Below are 20,004 nucleotides of genomic sequence, written 5' to 3'. Positions count from 1 at the left end.
ATGAGGCTATCTAATCATGGTGTTGTGCAGACAATAAACCTCATAGTTTTTTGGTTCAGTCAACAGTGAAAAAGTTAATAGACCTAACACTAAATTATCTTACTATGCTTCTGAACTATGTCCCACACTATATATAAAATACAATATATATAAAATAATATATATATAATGTGTATATATATATATTAAACTATATAAAAATAAAGATTTTTTTTTAAATTAAGCATGAGCATGAATTCTATTGGTGTCAAACCCAGCTCTCAGTTTAAATCTTGCTCACATTTTGGAAGTATCCTTCCAAGGGAAGAGCTCCTGTTTGATTGAACACCGGGAAGGTGATGGAGGCCGGAGGCGCAGACGTGTCTGCCCAGATCCCCACTGACCCCACAGCCCCCAAACCCCCCCCCAGCCGCTCGCCAGGCTGGCAGCAGCGACAGGAGCTGGGCCAGCTCCGTCACACCTGGGGAAATTTCTGTCACCTACTAAAATCCAAGGGAATTTTTGCTTTACCATGTTTAATTGCTTCAAATCTCTTTTTTATTCCTTATTAACATGAACATCATGAACATCAACTTCTTTACGAACATCAGGGAACCTCAAAATGTTAAGGAATATTCACAACCAACCTTCTGAGATCCTATTTTTTGTTCCATTTCCCTTTCATGTCCACAGACAGATGGTGAACAATTAATACTGCTACAACGGCAACAGTATTTCACTTTCTTCTGTCTTTCCTTCTCCATAATTAGTTTACCCAATGCAGCCTGCCATTTCATAATCAATCAATTGGGTAAAAAGGCTTGCCTGTTAATTTAAATACATTGTGATATTTGAAGCATATTCTCACTTTAAGCTAGCACATCGTGGACTATCGTACCTACACCAGACTCGTTTTCAGTCATTGCATGGACGCTCCAGGTGGGCAACCAGCGGTTCCTGAGGTTTGCTCTCGGGCTTCCCGCAGACACTTTCCCACACAGAGGTCTCCTACGCAGCTGGATGCAGCTCTGAGCAAGCCAGCCACATCCAAATCTCCTTATTTCATAGGAGCAGAAGAATTAATGAACACGTTCATGATCACAACCCCCTGGGCAGAACAAGGAGCCTCCCGGAGATGCTCAGGCAGCGGCGGACCTGCGGCAGCGGCTGCACAGCTCGGGACCGCCCGGTGGCTCTCCCACCTCTGCTGTTTGGGGGTGATAAACCCGCTGCGAACAAACATTCACCAGGGAGGAGGGAGAGCCTTCCAAATTTCAGCCTTCAGTGAGACGTTGTGCTCTGAAACAAAAGCATTTCATGTCCCTCCAGTACATTTACCCTGCCTAATGAATAACTGGATATTCTTATTACCTATATAAATATTTAATCTCTTACAAATCCCTGTGAGTCCTTACATTCAGCACTGTTGGTATTACTGCTCTGCACTGGCTAACAGTGGCTTATACAAGAAACAATGGGCTTTATTAATTGGGCTAATTAGGCAGCGTGGTCTTCATTTGTCTATCCAGCAAGACCTTCAGCTTGATGGCCCGTTCACAATCTTCTCTGAAAAGAAACTCAAAAGTGGATTTTTTTCTTAAATTGCTCAGCCCACCCCTGGTTTTGGGAAGACCAGGAAGCTATGTCGGTTCATCCAGGCCCAGCAGCACCCACGCAGGCCCTGCAAGCAGTGTCTGCACCGTGCCCCTCTGGCCCCGGCACGCGGCGTGCGCGGCAGCGCTCTGCTGGGCAGTGGTGGAGGGTGAAGGGGGGATAGAGTGGGGCTGCAGCCACGCGAGGGGAGCAGCAGGTGGGATCCTGCCTCTGACCTGCCCTTGTACCACTCTGAAACCATGTGTCCAGAGGCACGGCACCGCTGCGGTGCTGCTGCACCACCCGCTGCTGCTGGCCCCTCAAGGAAATGAGGTTTAGATCAGCGAGAAGCAATGTGTGCTTAAGAGCTCAGCAAAGCCCAAACCTTAACATCAGCCACAACTGGTTATTCGGATTTCATCTCCAGCAGCTCTGATTTTTGAGGAACCTGGCACCAGAGGTGCTCTCAGAGACGTCCCTGTGAAGACGCGTTCACTCCGCTCTCCTCCCCGCCAGCGCAGGAGCTCTCACCAGCGGCTCCTCGGGTCCTCCGCTCCCCCAGGAGGGTCCCGGGAGGGAATCGCTGGCAGATCTTAAAAGTAACCTCCAATGTAATTAACTCCCTGGTCGGATTTAATGCTACAGTCACTGGAATATTAATACACCAGAGCACTTTCAGCAGAGGATGATAGAGCTGCAGAGCCAGCTGCAGCACAGGAAAACAGCCTCAGCGTGGCTGTTCCTCACACCCCCACGGATTTGTGAAGAATTGTGTGAAGTGGCCACAGTCACTGCCAGAATCTCCCAGGTGACTTACAGCTTGCGTTCATTCCAGTCAACCAAAACATGTAACAAAATTTTGCAAAAATTTTTGTTTAAATTTTGCTTATTTACAGTCATTCTGTAAACACTGAGGAACCTCTTCAGGACAGAAAAATCCGTCTTCCTGCAAAGCAATACTTAATTTTGTTTGCAGAGGCAGTAGTCCAGAAAAGTAAGTGAAAAGTTGCATTTTCTCTAGTCCTGAAACAAGATCAGCTACCCCTCCTTATAAAAGCTGGCTGTATACAGCCAAACTTCCACCCAACTTGTTGCACCCTCTTCCCCCTGTTTAATAAAACCATCTTCCTCAATAAATGTTCAGCAGCGAGTGCGCTTCAGCAGTCAATATGTAATTACTTGCAAACAAAACATCATTTTTATGATGCCAACAAAAAGAAAAAATCAAAGTGTGATTTTAAGACCAATTAAAGAGATACAAAAATTACCAGGAGGTTGGTTTTTTGTTTGTTTGTTTGTTTTTTTTTTAAAGTCCATTCTAATAAAATGCATCAGCTTTAAATGGTCTGTCACCATAAAAAACTCTGCAGTTCATAGACCTGGTGTCGCAAAGTCATCTATGTGAGCCCAAGCACCATGTTCCCCCCAATACTATTTAAATAGAATTGATCAGAAATTACAAAATTATCCTTGATATATAAATACAGTAAAATTATAGCAGAAAAGAATGTACAAATATCTTATTTTTAAAATGCACTCTAAAATACTGAAATTCTGCAGATGGTGATAGCAGTGTCACAAAACTATCCAAGTTTTGGAAGGCTGCTCAGAGGTGGGAAGCAAACCCCGCGAGGGGGTTTGAAGCCCTGGCGGGGTGCAGGAGAAGCGCCACGGGGCAGTGCTGTCCGCGGGGCACCAGGGACCTCACCACGAACCACAGCCACTGCTCCTCCGCTGCCGCTCTGCCTCCTGCCTCCGCACCGCCCCCGGTCCCTCTTCTGGCCACAGGCTTTGCACAGTAGGTTGAGGGTTTTACAAAGCCTCTTCTTACTTCCCAAAACGTGGAAAGTCCTAGCCCTGGCACATGGTCCTTCCTTCACTTTCTTTCCTCAGCTTCATTTCCGTGCTTTCCATCATTTGACCCATCACCCTGACTGATCACACCTTCCTTGATGTTTTTGATGTGAACATGCTACTTTTCCCTTCCTGTGTCTTTGAATCACTTCTAGCCTTTAGCCTTCCCTGGCTCATTCACTTCTTCCTTTCCTCCGCTCATCAATAACTTCCTTATCAGACAAAACCAGAGACTTGTTAAGCTTCCACCATGACTTATTGTGTTTGCAAGAACAAGAAACCCCGTTCACAAACAACGATCTCACCCCGTGCTGTGAGCAGCTTGATCCAAAGACTTCATCAGTGCATGGACCTGTGCTGCTTGCACGGACGAGCACTACGTATTAGAAAGAAAACCTCATCAGAATGTACAAACTATCTCTGGAAAATCCTCACAAACTTTTTCTCTATTTTTTTTCTAGGCACACTTATGGACATCAATAACGTTTCATGCATGACAGTTCCAAAACCTGTGCACTGAACTTGCACTTGATGCTGCTTAGCTGTTTTCAAACCATAGTCCGGTATAGATTGAGTAATCCTTCCTCAGGCGGGGATTGCGTTACTTCTCCAACCACTGCCCCGTGTCTCCCGACTACAGAAAATCAATTGCTCTCCTGTGCTCAGCTGTTCAATTAAGCTGCACCACGCTGGGAAGCACCGCGAGTACATTTGGTCTACAGCAAATGCGCACACACAGGAGCTGCGCTCTTGATAAGAGGGGGCTGGTGTGTGGCTTGAAGGCACGGGAGAAGAGCTTATTGCTAAAATCTGCCATTCTCTTTGAAGTTGCTTTTATCACCTTGTGATCTTCATGAAAGAGCCGTGCGCACATTCTGGGAAACCCTGCATTTTCCTTTTTGTTCTCTCCTGATAAGGCCAGAAGCTAGGCTGGTAAAACTAGTAAGTGGGTTTTGTGAAGCGCATTGGAAATTGTGCGCTATAAAAACAAACAAGTCAACACAACCCTATAGGTATGCAAATTGTCAAAAATCCCTCAGTTTTGCAGAGCTGCTGGTCACGCCTGCAGACAAGGAGATGAAGCTCTCCGTGGCTGCGACCAAGAGGCTTCTGGAGCTTCGATGTGACCCACTGGTGGGTGCCCCATGCTCCGAGCACCACTGCTTTCCGCTCCAGTGCCTGGTGCCTCGGTGTCTGGGTGCGAACGAGGCTGGCAAAGCCCACCCATCCTGATGGAGCCCCTGTGGTGCCATGTGCCCTGCTCAGGCTCCCGCAGTGGCTGGGAGTTGCAGCTTATCCTTTGAGCAGCCAACGTGGGACACGGGCAAGGCTGCAGAGCTGCTGGGAGCTTGCATGGGCTGGGGCAGCACCCAGACTGGAGGAAACGACAAAACAGATATCAACTGAAAAAGCCTCGAGCTGAGCAACAAAATTAGCAGCCACGGAAACGAGTTTGACCTTAGCTGCTCCATAAAGCCCTCACACTTCAAATCACCCAGAGAAGCACCGTAAAAATAGCATTGCTTGGTGCTACACTAAGAACCTGACAGTCCCTAGAGAAACAGCCTCATCCAAATTACCCACCCAAGCAGTCTAGGTAGCTGTGAAATGAGAACCTATACAGGCTGGAAGAGGAAATAAAAAGAAATACTTTGTAATTAAGTCATCTTTCTGAACGCTCCAAACCTCTGCAGAGGTCACAGCATGGCCACATAATTAAAGATCCCATTATAACACACAGTACAGATTATAGCATTGCTTAATTCCTAAGTGTCTGTTTAGTAACCTTAACGCCTATCTTAGCATAGCTGCTTATGAAATATTGGCATAAGTGGCAACCCACTAAGTGGAACGTTATTTCAGAATTATCACTTGCAGCGGGAATCTGAATTTGACTGCAGCAGCTAAGGCCCTTCCTAAATTGCTGTGCTGTCAGGACAGGAGGGCACACACCTGACAGCCATGGTCACCCTGCACATGCCACAGACCCATCACCAGCAGAGGCTTTTTCAAACATTTCGTGCTTGTCACTGTTTATGGACTGGAGTAGGAGAAAGGTCATTCAGCCTACATCACTCCAGGAAAGCAGACTTACAGATAAAATATTTTGTCTTGCTCCTGGAGGTCATTTAGTGGCGTGAGGAGCATTGCTCACTTCGCACGCTGTTGTCTTGGAGAAGCTGCCTTGCAGGGGCAGTTTCACTGAGGCTCGGCGGTCCCAGAGACACCAGCTCAGCACTGAGTAGTTGGGACTACCAGCAAGGAGAACAGGCACGTGGCATGCAGGTGGGCACCTGCTCATCGGGAATCAGTTAATATCCGGTGTGTAATAACCCCGATGTGTTGCAGTGCCAGCAGGCTCCTGTGCTAACCCTGCAGTGGTGCCAGGGTGCGTTGTCCAGCCATTCTTTACGGGTAGACCGAGAGCCACTCGTCATAATTCACTGAGAAGTCCTTAATTTTGTGGTTATACATGTCAGTATCAAATCGCGTTAAATTCTTCAAAGGAGGAGAAAGTACTGAAAGGGTTCTGTTCAGTGACTTACCAGGTGAGTGGCTCTGAGCACCTCCTGCAGCCTCCCAGCGCTCTGCCGGTGCCCTCGGCAGCAGCTCTGTCAGCGAGCAGCTCCGGCTGCCCGGGTACGGGGTTCGGTTTGAACAGCGGTGACTAACTCCCAGCTTTCAGAGAAAAATTGCAAAATCTCACCTCCCCAAGCCCTAGAGAAGCGGCAGGAAGACTCCCTTTCCGCGGGGCTTGAATGAACGGCGTTTCCCCAGCCTGTGGCCACCGCTCCTCCTCCGAGCCAGAAGCAGCCACGAAAGTTCTTCTCTTTTATCGATCTATTGTATGAAAATAACATAATTCTTTAAATTAAGAGCATCCAAAGACCATGACAGAAAAGGAAAGTAAAACCATTAGCAATAAATTTACTGCCTCAAGCTTAGCTTTAAGAAACAGACTGCCAATACTGCTTTCTCCCTGCTGAAAGCCATTTACTGGGCTCACACAATCTTTTATTGTAGTGTTTGCAAAATGCTTTCCTCATATAAAGGGCCCGTGTCCTGTTTGTGTTTTAGGCTACTATTCCAGACAGCTGTACTTGTAGGCTGGTGAAACTAATACCAACAGTTTGACAAATACCAAAGTAATGCCTGCATATAAAAAATGTTCTGAGCAGTACACACCAGATAAGCTGCAGCAGTAAAAAATAACCAGGTACATATAAAAACAAGCCCAGCTAGCTAGCGGGCAAATGCGCACAGAGGGCAGCATCGCTGCAGGGCAGGATAACAGGGATACCTTCCAGGCTCACAGGCTGGGAACATAAAAACCCTCGAGAAAAAAGTAAAACCTTCATTCTTTCCCAGAAAAGATGGGATCTGGCAAGAAATCAGCCCCTGCTGCTGCTGCGCTTCTGCCTCACCTCGGGGCACGCAGCGTGCGGGGCCGAGCACTGCCCGCAGCCCGTTCCCACCGCGCCTCCAGCGCTCCCCTGCCTGCACCGCCACGCTGACCAGAGCTTGGTCACCACAGGGACCTGCTGGAAAATTCAATTTTAGGAAATCAAAACATTTACCAGTACCGGATCTTCAGGAAGAATATGCGAGGAAAGTCTGGGAGCCTGAAACCAGTTGTGGTGCTCCTTGTCATTGTATCACACTGCATGTAACAAAACCGGGTCCTACAAATGCACTTACCCACAGGAAAATGACAAATCCCCATAAGGCTCTCTCTAAAAGCTCAAAATACTCGTTTCCCAACTTGGAATTAGAAACTTTAATTCTTAAATCTTTGTCAAATTAAAGTACAATTTGGAGGGAAATTTTCCTCCCTGGAATACTTTCCAGGCAGCTGTACCTGTGACTCCTTTCTCTTCCCTCTTACTTTACCTTTTATGAAAAAATCCATGAAATAAGTTTCAAAATTGCATGTGGGAAAATGATTTTACAGGCTGCTCCTGGCCAGTACCCATTCGTCTTGAGAGCAAAATCTTTGTCCTGTTAAAGCTTCTAATTTGTTCTGCAGAGGGCTGCTGGTGCCCTGGGATCACCTGCCCAAGGAGCGTGGAACACGGTGGAAAAATTTCTCTGGCTTTCAGTGGGCCGTGAATCAATCTCTGGGAAATTAAACAAAATGTTTTATTATAAAGGGAAATCAATTGTGAGCAGCAAGGAACAACTGGTTGAGGTAAGATAACGAGATAATGATCTCAAGGTTCATCTTTAAACCTTAGCGCTGTAGAAATGCCTCTAATTAGCAAAAGAGCGGCGCTTTCTATATAAAACCGGGGTACTTGGCTGCAGTGTAAAGAAAAAAGAATAGGAAATGTTAAGAAGCTTTAAAGGTGCTTCTCGTTGCCCAACACAAGGCCAGCCCTCTCGCGGGGCTGGGCTCCTGGGCCAGATGGGAAGCAGGAGTGAGCACGAGGCGTCTCCTGCCAGAGCCGGGCGGCGGCGGCGGGATGCTACTGCTGTGTGCCACGCAACGCGAAGCCGCTCAGCGGCAGCAAGGGATGCAAAGCGCAGCAGGCTGCAGGAGGGGCACGAGGCTGCTCTGTTCCCCCACATCACTGGGAATGCAGCAGCTGGGGCACCGAAGGGACGGGTACAGCGGCAGGTGGTGAGATGCACAGATAACCTCCCGGACACACCAGTGCCCCCATTGCATCTCCTGACCTACCGTCTTTCCCTTAGCAGGCAAGAAAACTTCCAATACCATAAAGGAACCCAAAGTCTTTTTTATGATCAACGTTTTAAATCACAAATGACACATAATAGATACAAGCTGTGGATTATTTTTTTGTTACTATTGCTAATCTTTCACAGTTCACTTACTGCACTAGACCAGCAAAGCATCCTTTTTTTTCCTCTTTTTTTTTTCCCCTCTTTTTTTTTTCTTCCCCTGTGGAGTCTGCTACATAGCTTATGTTCTGCACCAACCACACTTAAAGTACACAAAGCACTTATTTATTTCTGTGATTCAACAAAGACAGCAACTGGCTGCTAGTTTCTTAAGCTAGAGACATGTCTATTTTAAACTGGACTAAATTATCATCCCTTCATTCACACACTTTATGAAACAGGTAGCATTTGATGACATACAATCACTTCTAATGCAGACCAATTCACATGACAAAATAATGTGACAAAAACCAGGTCACTCAAACAGAAGCTAATTCACACGGCCAAGCTGTCTGTTTGCAATGCTTTCAATAAAATATGTCTGAAGATCTAAATAACAGTTTGAGGCTACAGAAGAAACCTCACAAAGCCATCACGTTAGCTTTGCTCTTCTACTGGGCAGCCCTGGGCAGCGAGGTGCTCCCGGGCCTGCACCCTGCCCATGCAGCTCCCTCGTCGGAGCCCTGCTCACCGGCGGCAGCCCCTGGCTTTCCCCCCACGAGCTGCCCCGCAGCTGGGGAGCACAGACACAAGGTGAAGAGGGTCAGGGTAAATCCGAGGAGCTGAACTCGTCTAAATCCTTTGCGCTTTGTCGTGACCCTCGTTAGGGCAGGGTGGGACGGGGCTGGCACGTGGCCGTGCAGCATCCTGGTGCAAAAAGGGGGTGGGAAGGGGCACACGTCCCTGCTGAGCATGGGGACGCTTCCTCTTTGCAGTACTGTTTGTGGACCTGAGCCCATCATGCTGGGTGGGCTATAGAGAAAACACGTATCAAAGGTTTTCTCCGGGCGTTGAAAAGCTAATGAGGCTACAGTGACAGATTTGAAGCACAGCAGCTAGGTTTTGTTGTTGTCTTTCAGCATGTGCTGGGTCAGCTCTTAGAACCAACGCCTCCCCAACCAAGAAATGGTTTTCTGCCACTGCCGTGCTACAGCTCTCAGGAAAAGGCTGCTGCTGTATCGCTGCTGAGTTTACAGTATTTCAGTGACCAAACTAGTGGCAAAGAGCATCATTATCCCCTCCTTTGCTGCCAGAGGAATGATGAGCCATTACATGATTTCCCATTATATAATAATGATGGAGACAATTTGCACTTTTGCTCACACGCCTCGCGTACGTGAGCCCTTGGTTTCACTTGAAAGTGATTTGGGGAAAACTTGTATCTAGCTTAATATTCTTCCAGATAATAAATTAAGCTCCTAAATTAGCATGTCTCTATAGAAACAGCTGAAAAAGAAATATTAAATTAAAAAAGCAATTTTCTTTATGATGTGATGATTTAGCAAGGATTTCATTCTGCCATATGAATTACAGCCTGCTGCTTGTTCGGCTTATTATAATAAATATTTGAGAATCAACCTTTTGATCTGTATTTTTCAAACGCATTGGTTGACCATTGTTGGAAGCAATCATCAAGTGATTTGTATCCTCTCAGCCCTGAGACAGGGGTTTGGCATAGGGCTTCAAAAACTTAATTAGAAACATTGCTATCTGCCATGTTTTATAGCCTTAGATACAGAACAGAGAAAAGATATGTGGGGAGAAAAAAGCTACTTTTTGAAACCAGCCTTGAAACTAGAGAAAGGTCTTTGTTTTAAAGAAGCCTGAAAAAAACTATGGGGTAGAAAAACGTGGAGGAAACTTGAAATGTTATTTTGTTTATAGTTAACGAGTTAATCATGAGATGTTGGACCTTATGCTGTTCCAGCACCCCACTCCTACCCACTTCTCACCCTTCAGTGTCCTTCCCCATAGGTGCTGGCTCTTTCCTAGCTTAGATGATCATCTTCCTGATCTTGCCCTGGCAACTTGTCAAGGGTTTGATGATTTTTTTCCCCTTTCTTTTCCCCATTTTAGGGTTTTGCCTTAATTTCTGTTATCCAAGTGGTGATACCGAGGCATTATGGCAAAGGACAAATTCCAAAGGGGCAGCTGGTAAACCAAACCCCTCTCCCTGGTCACAGCACCCACGAGACAGAAATTCATCTAGCAACAGGTTGGTTCCATTCACGAAGCACGTACAGAAGCGAGGAACCATCGTGCACTCAGCAGAAATGCTACAGACAGCAGTATTTATTGGATGATCAAGAACTCTTCAAAATATGCATAGGAGAGAAATGCAAACGACCCTCCACTGCAACAGAAACCGTTTGTGGTGGCACAAAGGCATCCCTGACAGCGCTTGGTCTGCTCCCAGGCAGGCAATTCATCTCTAAGAGCCCAGCAGGAGATATTTTCCAGCTTCTCCTACAGCAGGATACCCCCAGAGCTCAGGATTGCCCTTGCCTCCTGCTCACTCTTCCCCCTTTTTCCCAGACGCTGCCTTCCCACCTGTTTCTTCGCCTCTTAATTTCTCCTGCTCCTCCTGGCAATTTTCTCTCCCCCCTTTGGCTTCCACCTCCCTTTTTAATAGCCATCTCCAGCCCCTTCTGCTTAACTCCCCTTCTCCTATTTTATTGTCGTCTACAAATAAGTAATGCCAGGCCCTCCCAAATTTCATACAACAATAAATAAATAGAAGTTTGTTATATGCGAAGAATTATTTTTTACCTATTTATTCCATAACTCAATTTTCTGCCTCCAGTGCATTCCCATGTTGCTGTCTCTTAGCAAAATATTTCCTGTGGAAGTCACTTTCATTGTCTAGGCTTCGTAGGTGATATTTCTTATCAATTATATAATAAATTAAGTCTCTGACGGTGTTATTTAAATGGAGTTCACACTGATGGTGATGCCTGAAGAATCTAATAGAAGTCAATCCATCACGGGCTGTTCAGTTTGTTCCCTTTAGCTGGAAAAATCAAAGGATTGGTTTAACACTCAGAATTTCTGAATATATCCTAGAGGAAAATGTGGAAAAGAGTGGAAATGATAAAATTAGCATCCTGCTTAATAGAAACTTCAGAAAAGTCTGAGATTTGCCCCAAGATTAATCACAGCATTCTTCAGTCTTCTTCATAAAAATCTCATTTTTCCTATCGGCAGCCAAGCCAAAGTCTCTTAAAGAGAAATAAAAAGCAATTGTGTTAGAAAGGTGATGTCACCACATTCATCATGAGAGATTAATGCTACCCGTATTTTTTTTATTATTTTTTATTATTATTTCCGAGGAGTGTGCTTTGCAGCTGCACCTGTAGTCGGTCAGATGTGTGCTAGCTAAATTTATGTATCTGTACTTTTTCCCACCTTACCTCTGTGATGGTTTCCTCGTTCGCAGGTTGTAAATATCCCTGACAGTCACTGAACCTTGCAGTGGTGAAGCACTTGATATAGTGAAATGTTCTCAAGACAAAAAGCAGTTTGCTATAGAAATGTTTTTGCACACCTTTTCAGGAGACAAGGTTGTCTGAAAAGCCTGTCCCTTTCTGCAAGAGCACTGCGCTGCTCTGCCCACACCTCTGCCGTTGCTGTTGCTGTCAAATATATACGTACGTATGTGTTATATGAAATAACTCATATGACGGAGGCATTTATCCTAGCAGGAGACACCTCCTGGCTAATAACGCTAACGCTAGTACCCTCCCTGACGCATTTTTGGGTGCTCCTCTTGTCCCACTGCTCAGTCCCCAGGGAGGAGGTCTGGGAGAGGACCGCAGGGACCCAGAGGCACCTCGCTGGCCGGGGTGCACGGCTCTCACAGCGGGGAGCAAAGTCAGCTCAGAGTGCTTCGGAAGGGCTGCATGACAGAAAATGGTCTGGAGACTACGCTTTGAGTATGTTGGTGAGTACCAAGCAGACCAAAGTTGACTTTCCCCAGCTCCAGAAGACAGAGCAGTCAGTCTGCTAGGCAGCCGCAGCGCACGGTTTATCACCACATAGCAAACTTAACCTCTGCTCGGCAGACCCCAGGACTCGGCCATAATATTCAGTGAATTACCTCCGCGTCCAGGCTCAGCAGAGCGATACGACAGACTGCTATGATGTCTGGCCCGCGGATAAGGACGGGACTGCAGTACACAGCACTTCTGGTCCTCAATCTTCACAGACAGGAAAATCATCCCGTCATTTAGAGAAAATAAAGGCCGTTTCTGTGATAGAAAAAGAAAAAAAACATAAAAAAACAACAAACAAAAAATGACATAATCAGAACATACTATGTATTAAAGGGATGCACTGAAAATATCACTTCAGAGAAAATGAGTTTAGTAAAAGCGATGTATAAAATTAATGCTTGGCTATTAGAGCAACTGATGTAAACCATCACCTAAGGGAGGAAAATCTTTATCGTCATTTTGGCGTTTTATTCACTGGAATCATACAAACGGCAAAAGGCCCATGAGAAATCCTTTCACTTACCTCAGGGCACTTTTTAAAGAACAGCTGCTGCCCTCGCAGAGCGGCAGTGCTTGCTGTGTCAGCCCCTATTTCACCCCGTGTTTAAGCACCAGCCACCCTCCATCAAGGCGTAAGTACCACCGGGGAGCCCCAGCGCAACCACTCGTGCTGCTGGAGCTGCCTCGTGCAGCAGAGCCCTGCTGAACCGGGCGCTCCCAGTGCGCTCACGGGGCGAGCACCGCTACCAGCCATGGCTCAGGATGGCTCTGCCACGTTCCCTCCCTCCTGGTGAGCCAGGGCACCAGCCAGGCTTTACCAGCACAGAAATCACAGGAAAACTGGGCGAAGACCCAGTGATGACGTGTTTTAAGCCTTATGACCCAGGTTACAAAGTCAGAATAATTTGTTATTTCTTGGGTTTCTTTCAAGCTGATAAAAATTCACAGCAATACCATCGTGTAGAGAAGGTATGTATGTACGTGCACACGCATGTGTGCAAATGCTCACGTCTATATGTGCATGCACACACCCGCTCACGTACAACCATCCTCATGGTCCAGGCACCCCCACAGGCACACACCCGTACATGCGCTACCCAGCACCAAACCCAGAACTCTCAGCTTCATCACACGGACCAACACCACTGTGCAGTAATCAATGCACTAATTAATGCAGTAATTAACGTAGAAATTAATGCAGGAGAGGAGAAGAAAACTTGGCAACAGGATCACAGGGAACTGCTCAGGCTCAGTTACATACCTGAGGGCATCCCTACGGAAAACAGCAAAAGCATTCAGAGGTCTCTTCTCTGCGTTCTCTGCTGCTCCTCCAGGCTCCATGGGCACGGTCTGCGTTATTCTCACCAAGCCTTTCCTGCTTTTTGGGGGGGAGGTGGGGAAATGAAGAAGAGGGGGTATCAAAAGAAAGCGATTATTTCCTGAATTTCCCATTATCTGTTGTCAAGGCATTTCAAACTCAATGCACATCACCTGAAGCAGGAATTCTTATGTGTGATGTGTAAAAAGCAGTAGGAAAAAAAAAAATTCAGCAGGAACATATTGCCCCTCCCAAAAAGACACCAAAACCATACCCCAAAAGACATTTATATATAGCAAAATCTCAATATTGTATTATTTATACAGGAAAATGCTCTGCTGCGTTGCTAACAAAATAGCCCATTTTCTCCCTGAGGGTGTAAACCCGCGTGCATCAGGCTCGCTGGGAGCCACTCTTATTTCTCAGATATCAGCAGTGTGACAACCTGAAACAACACGTACATTTTCTGAATCTAATTAGCACATTTGAACACCGAGATTCAGCACTGTCACAACTCTGGGGCGCTGAATCATAAACCAGGTCGGGCTGGAAGGGACCTGGGGGCTTTGGGGCCCAGCCCGTGGCTCCAGGCAGGGCAGCCCCCACACAGGGAGCTCAGGGCTGCTCCAGCTCCACCACCCCACCTCATCGACCCAAGCGTCCGAATTTCCTCCAACACATTTAATATTATATGAAACTGTTTTGAGAGCTTAGCTTCCAAGAAGTGATGGTTTCTGCGAAGCGAGCTTTCCTTGGGCGTTCTTTCCACTACACTGAAGTTCCCTGGAACTTTGGGTAACTTTAAAAATGGGCAAATATTTTATTGTTAAATCATTTATCTCCTCCCTTTGTATTTATCTGAAAGCCATTTAAAGGGAGCATAACGGCTGGCCATTTGTATGTGCTGAAAGTCTGCTGTTCATCAAGGAGGTCCGCAGGCAGCTGAGCCAGAACACAAACGCGGACGAGCAAACCAGGCTGCTGACGCGACTGGCACCACCTAATGACATAACAGCTGTTCCAGCTGGAGCTGGGAAGACCTGTACCATGAAACAGAAATAAAGATAGCCTATACCAGATTTCAGACACGGTTTTCCACCTCACACGGAGGCAATCTGTGGTCCGTAAGAGGTTGTTAACCAGAAAAAAACTATGCCTGGTGCTCCCCAATAGCAATTCTTCCTTTAAGTTCTCCTTACCTGGAGACAACGCACTAAATGTGAAGAACTTGACCCAACCTCCATCGCCATGACCAGACTGGATCTTCACTCTGTATACAATTTATACAGTCTTTTAACTATTTTTTTCCCTTCAAAATACTTAGTTAATAATTAGGCCTTATTTAAAAACCTGAAGAGAAAACCAAACCACTTACTACTTATACCTTTCCCTCTATAAAGAAGGAAAGAAACAAACCTACAAAAGCAATCAGTGACACCGTTTGAAGGAAAGGTTTTTAGATACTGCAATGACAAAGACGGGAGGAGAATTATATAAAAACTTGAGAATGGTGCAATAAAAGGATAATTTGCTTAATTCCATCATTACCAGAGGCAGGTGTCCTCCAGTTTAATCAGAATATCAATTTGCGATGTTGGTTTTTTTTTCCATTGCAGTAGAGAAAAAAAAAACAAACTATAAAAAGAGTATCTCTTCTGTGCTTTTCTATCTTGAGCCTACCACCATGACCACTTTTGCCTCTGGCAGCCAGCATTAATAACCGCTGATTGCAGCAGCAGCTGAAACATCCCTGCTCCGCTCCTGGGATTTCAGCAAGCTCAGGAGCTGCTCATGGTTGTTCCTGACATCGCTGGTTGGCTTGGTGCAGCCCCCTGGCTGGTTGTTGTTCTCCACAGCTCACATTTGCAAAGTTAACATTCATTTCTTGGCTTTGGAACTGAAGTTTTGTAGCATGGAGTCCTAAAGATCTTTTAGAAGCAAAAAAAAATAAATATTGGGTGAGGTCCTGGACTCCTGCTAGCAGAAAAATATAAGCACACATGGCAATTGAAGAAGTTTGTGCCAGGGCAGTGATGAAAAACTTTGGAATATCTTTTTGTTTTCAAGACTCTCTTCCTGTAAACTAAGGACACGCTTCTGAGTTCACCCATACATGCATCAGAAACAACTTTGTCTAGAGCTGTGGCTGCAGTCATTCATCAGGTAGTTCAGTCCCTGGCAGAAGCGAATGTCTCAGTTCCGTGCAGCCGTGCCTGATCAGCCCTGAGGTGTGGAAGGGCCACAGAGTTTATTAAGGGGCACTAATTAACTAGTTAATTAAAGGGCACTGTTCTAGCTAATAAAAAAAATTATTTTTTGTAACTCAGTTATAAATGGAGTGGGAAATTTGGACGGACAGGTTTAAACCACCTGTTGGCTCTGAGTTTTGACAAAATGCTTACAGAAATTATCTGCATCTATGTGATACCTCAAATGAAAAGGTTTCCACATAACCGATGTTAAAAAGAAAAAAGAAAAGTTAAGAAAACATTGTCTGAGTACTTTATCTGTTGCTTACTTCAGTGCTGGCTTTTCTCTGCCAGCTCTGTCTGTGAGGGGAAAACTTTTAACCACACATTTTCTTGAGACTGCATCGGTAAGAATTAAAGGCTAGTGCAAATATTAATACCTCATCCATCCTCTGCAACTGTTTCCTGCTCCCGGTAGGACAATTCAAGATGTATTAAGGTCCATTAGCTGCAGCTACACACTAATTTTCAATTTTTTGATGTCGCAGACCACTTTGGTGGATGACCTTTCCAAGGCTCATCTCTCCCTTTCAGTCTCTGCAGAGTTCACGCGCAGCAATTCTGTTGGCTCTGCTAGTAAATCAAACCAGCTTCTGTATGGGAGAAAAAATAAGAATCATGGGATTAAGACATCCCTCCGCACAGGAAGAGTTGCTGTTTCCGTTGGCTCCCCCAGGAGACCCTGCAGAGCCAGCTTTCTTCTGCACTATTCGAACTCTCAAGGGCTTTTGTCCCACCCAGAAACCCTCTCCAGTTCCTCCTATTCGAGCTTTCAGTTTTCCCCTCCTGATTGTTTCTGATCGGTCTCCCCAGCACTATTAACACACTAAATGTTCAATAGAAGGATGGTATGCCTGGGATAAGATGTCTCAAATTATTAGGCTTGTACCAAGCCCATTAGTTAACAAGTTTACCACATCAACACTGAAAAAAAAAATGCCTTTTAGACACAGGGCTGGGACCACGACGTTCATCAAAAATTGAGCGTATACCAGCATTGTCCAGACTCAGAAATGCCAGAGTTCCAACGTACAATAAAAGAAACCAAATCTTGTAACGCCTTGAGAACACGTGCCAGCGCTGCTGCAGCAGGGGTGTTTTTGCAGCCCCGGTGTTCCAGGCCCCGCTCAGTGCCGCGCTGTCTGTGTTGGGCAGCACGGGCCCCTTGTTCACAGCACAACGCTGCATCACCACCTCGACCCTTCCCAGCCTCTCCACCAGAGGAAATGTTCGCTCTTGCATATGAGTAATAATTTAAATGCATCAAAGCAGTGTAAATAATAACGCTGGCAACATACAGAGAGGGAAAGAGTCACAAGTAAAACAGGCGCAGCTCATTTCAAGCCCTGAGATCAGAGAGAAGTGTGAATTAGTGATTGTAGTTTTGATCATCCTACATAGATTCACGGCCTCTGAAACTCCAGGTTATAGCCCCTTGAGAAACCTTCTGGGTTTCTTTCTCTCTCTCTTTCTTTTTTAATACACTTCCTGATGATATTCTATGAAATGAACCATCTGTCAATGGCAGACATAAGCAGTTTACATTCCTGTTCTGCGTGCTAACAGCTCGGTGTGGAGTACCACATCCCCACGGCGTTCGCGCATGGTCAAATTAAGTTGATGAAATCGCTCTTTGAAATAGTCACTTTCCAACAGTTCTGGCACCTTCACAATATAATTTCCTTTTACTTCTAATTTATATAGCAAAGAAATTTGTTTGGACTGAGATTTTAAAGCTTCCTAGTAGCGATGAATTTTGTACCAAACTTGCAAGGCCTTGGAAATGACAGGTGAGTAACTGCGGACATGAACTTCACCCGCGGTGATTCCAACAGCTCTGATGTGCAGTCATTTTTAGCATTGTGATTTTATTTCCTCATACAAAAAATAGCGTCCCTCAGGTAGCCGCAGGAACAAACCCTCAAGAAAATACTTGGAAAGGGTTATATGTGGTGTCTAAAATTGTTCTGGAACACACTGACTCTGCTTCGCCACTTGGTTTAATTTTAAACCCACGGTTAGGGCAGCCCGTGAGTATGTGCTTTCCTGAATCACTGTCATAAAACAGGCTAGAAATGTCCAGGAAAGGAATGAGGGAAAAAAAGTTATGTTCCAGAGAGGAGGATATGTCTTGTCCTGTTAGGTGAAAAGCACTTTCCATTCTGCTCTTTCTTCACTTAAGGATTAACAGGTAAATAATGCACATTTTCCTTCCACTCTTAACATACCTCTCACGCTCCTGGTATCATTGCTCTCCTTTTCTTACCTGGCACTTTAACGAGTCCTGCTGACGTGCCTTCCTGCTGGGCTATTGGGATGCCATATCAAATCCTAATGCTCTGACGCACGGGAACAGGAGCAGCAGCGCCGGGCGTCCCAGGGGCTGGAGCTCCTCAGCGTGACAGCCACCTGCCAGCGTGCCCCAGTGACATCCCAGCAAACGAGACGGAGAGGTTGTGGGAAGATTACTGCAGTCCTGATGAGGATTTGGTTTTGACAGAGCACCTCTGTCTACTATTGGCACGTTGCAGAAGCGCGTGTCAGAAACGCGACGTCTGTGACATCCCTCCCTGTGACAGCGCCTGGAAAGCGCGAGCACCTTCCTGACAGAGAGCCTCGCAGAAGCGTCCCCTTTGTGAAGGCTGATGCTTTTTTTGCAAATAGCGCCTGGGTGTACCTGCTCACCTTTCAACCTTAAAAAAAAAAAAAAAAGCTGAAATCTCAGGTTCTAACCCAGTCCAGCAGCCACCACACCACGAAGGTGATAGCCTGTGCACCACGTGCCAAGGGCCGGGCTACGCTTCCTCGCCTTGCCCTGCGAGATGCACATGCAGGTACTGAGCTCTCAGCAGATTAAACCCACGGAAAACACTCTTGGTGAGATGCAGACTGCGGGCCCAGCTTCGCCCAGGCTCTGAACAAGCCCGAGGTTGCTGCTGGGTCCCAAACACAACAGATTTTGCTCCTCTTTTGTTGCCACATTCAATGCTGGAGCATCCTCACCACAAGCGCATCAGTTGCCCACCCAGTGCGCAACGTGAGCTGGGTGCTGGAAAACAAAACTCACGGCAGCTGGCATGTTTATGGGGCGTAAATCACCACAGCAGCTCAGGGCTCACAGGACCAAGGCCTCGGTTTCTGCTCTTCCAGTTCTTGTCTCTAAAGCAGGGCCAGGCTGCTTCTGTGCTGTGGCACATAGCAAGAATGGATTAATTAAGGTTTCTGTAACACTTTGAAGAGGAGGATTTCTGTACAAATGTAAAGCGTACGAGGCTGGTATTTTATAGCTCAGAGTCAAATTAAAAGCAGAGTTAAAGGAAAAGGCAGACAACAGCCTGGGAAAGAAATCACGAAAGGTTATTTCAGCGGCAGAGTTGTTATCGCTGCCTGTCCTCCCTGCTCAAAAGCTGCATTTGATCATATATTCTTCTGAATTATCTACTGCATCTCTTGAATGCTAAAGGCAGAAATAAATGCTGGATAAATATCAGAGGGTTGATTTCAGATTACATTGATGCTTGAAGCTTGCAGTCTGTAATTCTAGCCTTCACACTAAGTATTAATTATTTAACATTATAGGAAAAATTAATACAGGTCACTCAGAAAGCATATATGAACAAAAGCTGGAGTACTTTTTTTTTTTTTTTCCAAAAAAATCCCTCTCTGGCAAATTTTACCTACAAAGAGCTTGTCAGAGTTCTTCTGCTCGCCTACAAAATTTATAGCTGCATCTGTCTCCTGCTTACGAGGCAGAGCTGCTTGTGCACCACCCATGCAGCAGGGCTTCTCCTCTCTGTCGCCCGCCTGCGCAGGCAGAGCCGGACTCCTCGAATGCAGCAGCAGCTCCTCTAGGTGGGGTGTGGGAGCCCGAAGCGTGGCAGGAGACGCACACCAGTGTGGGGACCCCTCTTCTCCTGCCAACACTTCGGGGTCCACCCAGGGTTTGGCCTGGCTCCCTACTAACTCCTTGGAGGGGCAGGCTCGGTGCGTTACGCCTCCTGGTGCATCACGCCTGCTCAGCGCTCCCCCACAACCACTATGCTCTCAGAAAAAGCTTTCACATTTATCCCTTGGGGCAAGAGCAAATCTCCTAAATCGTGCACTTGTCCACCCTGGCTAGAGGATCAGCTTTGCCAGCATCTATGAAATTCATGGAAATAACATAATGAGAAAAACAATCAGTGCCCTGACAGGACCAGGGAAAATCCATGTATATTCTATGTATTTTCCAGCTTCTCTCCTCAGAATTCTCTTTTATCCACTGCAATCTCCCTGCGAGGCGGTGCGTGCATCTGACAGCCTCTCTGTGTTGTGAACATCGTCCATGAAATGCTTC

General features: G+C 46.1%; 1 long non-coding RNA gene across 17 annotated transcripts in view; it reads right to left on the bottom strand.

Annotated features, from left to right (window-relative positions):
• The window catches only part of LOC308197355, a 71,238-nt gene that overhangs the window by 10,797 nt on the left and 40,437 nt on the right, over window positions 1-20,004 (bottom strand). For 4 of the 17 annotated variants that reach the window (XR_013952855.1, XR_013952861.1, XR_013952863.1 and 1 more), the window contains 5 exons: window positions 16,049-16,261; window positions 14,619-14,689; window positions 13,363-13,479; window positions 12,206-12,356; window positions 10,061-11,119 (listed from right to left, as the gene is read on the bottom strand). This is a non-coding gene — a long non-coding RNA (uncharacterized lncRNA). Of the gene's footprint in view, window positions 1-3,876; window positions 6,268-6,851; window positions 6,969-10,060; window positions 11,120-12,205; window positions 12,357-13,362; window positions 13,480-13,880; window positions 14,460-14,618; window positions 14,690-14,967; window positions 15,348-16,048; window positions 16,262-17,934; window positions 18,855-20,004 lie in introns of those variants that run through there. The other 13 variants (XR_013952860.1, XR_013952862.1, XR_013952858.1 and 10 more) reach the window with 12 other exon arrangements.

Source organism: Anser brachyrhynchus (assembly GCF_964034855.1).
Source record: "Anser brachyrhynchus genome assembly, chromosome: 6".
Classification (NCBI taxonomy): Eukaryota; Metazoa; Chordata; class Aves; order Anseriformes; family Anatidae; genus Anser; species Anser brachyrhynchus.
Note: the sequence above shows the minus strand (reverse complement) of the source record. Positions and strands in the feature narration are given on the sequence as shown.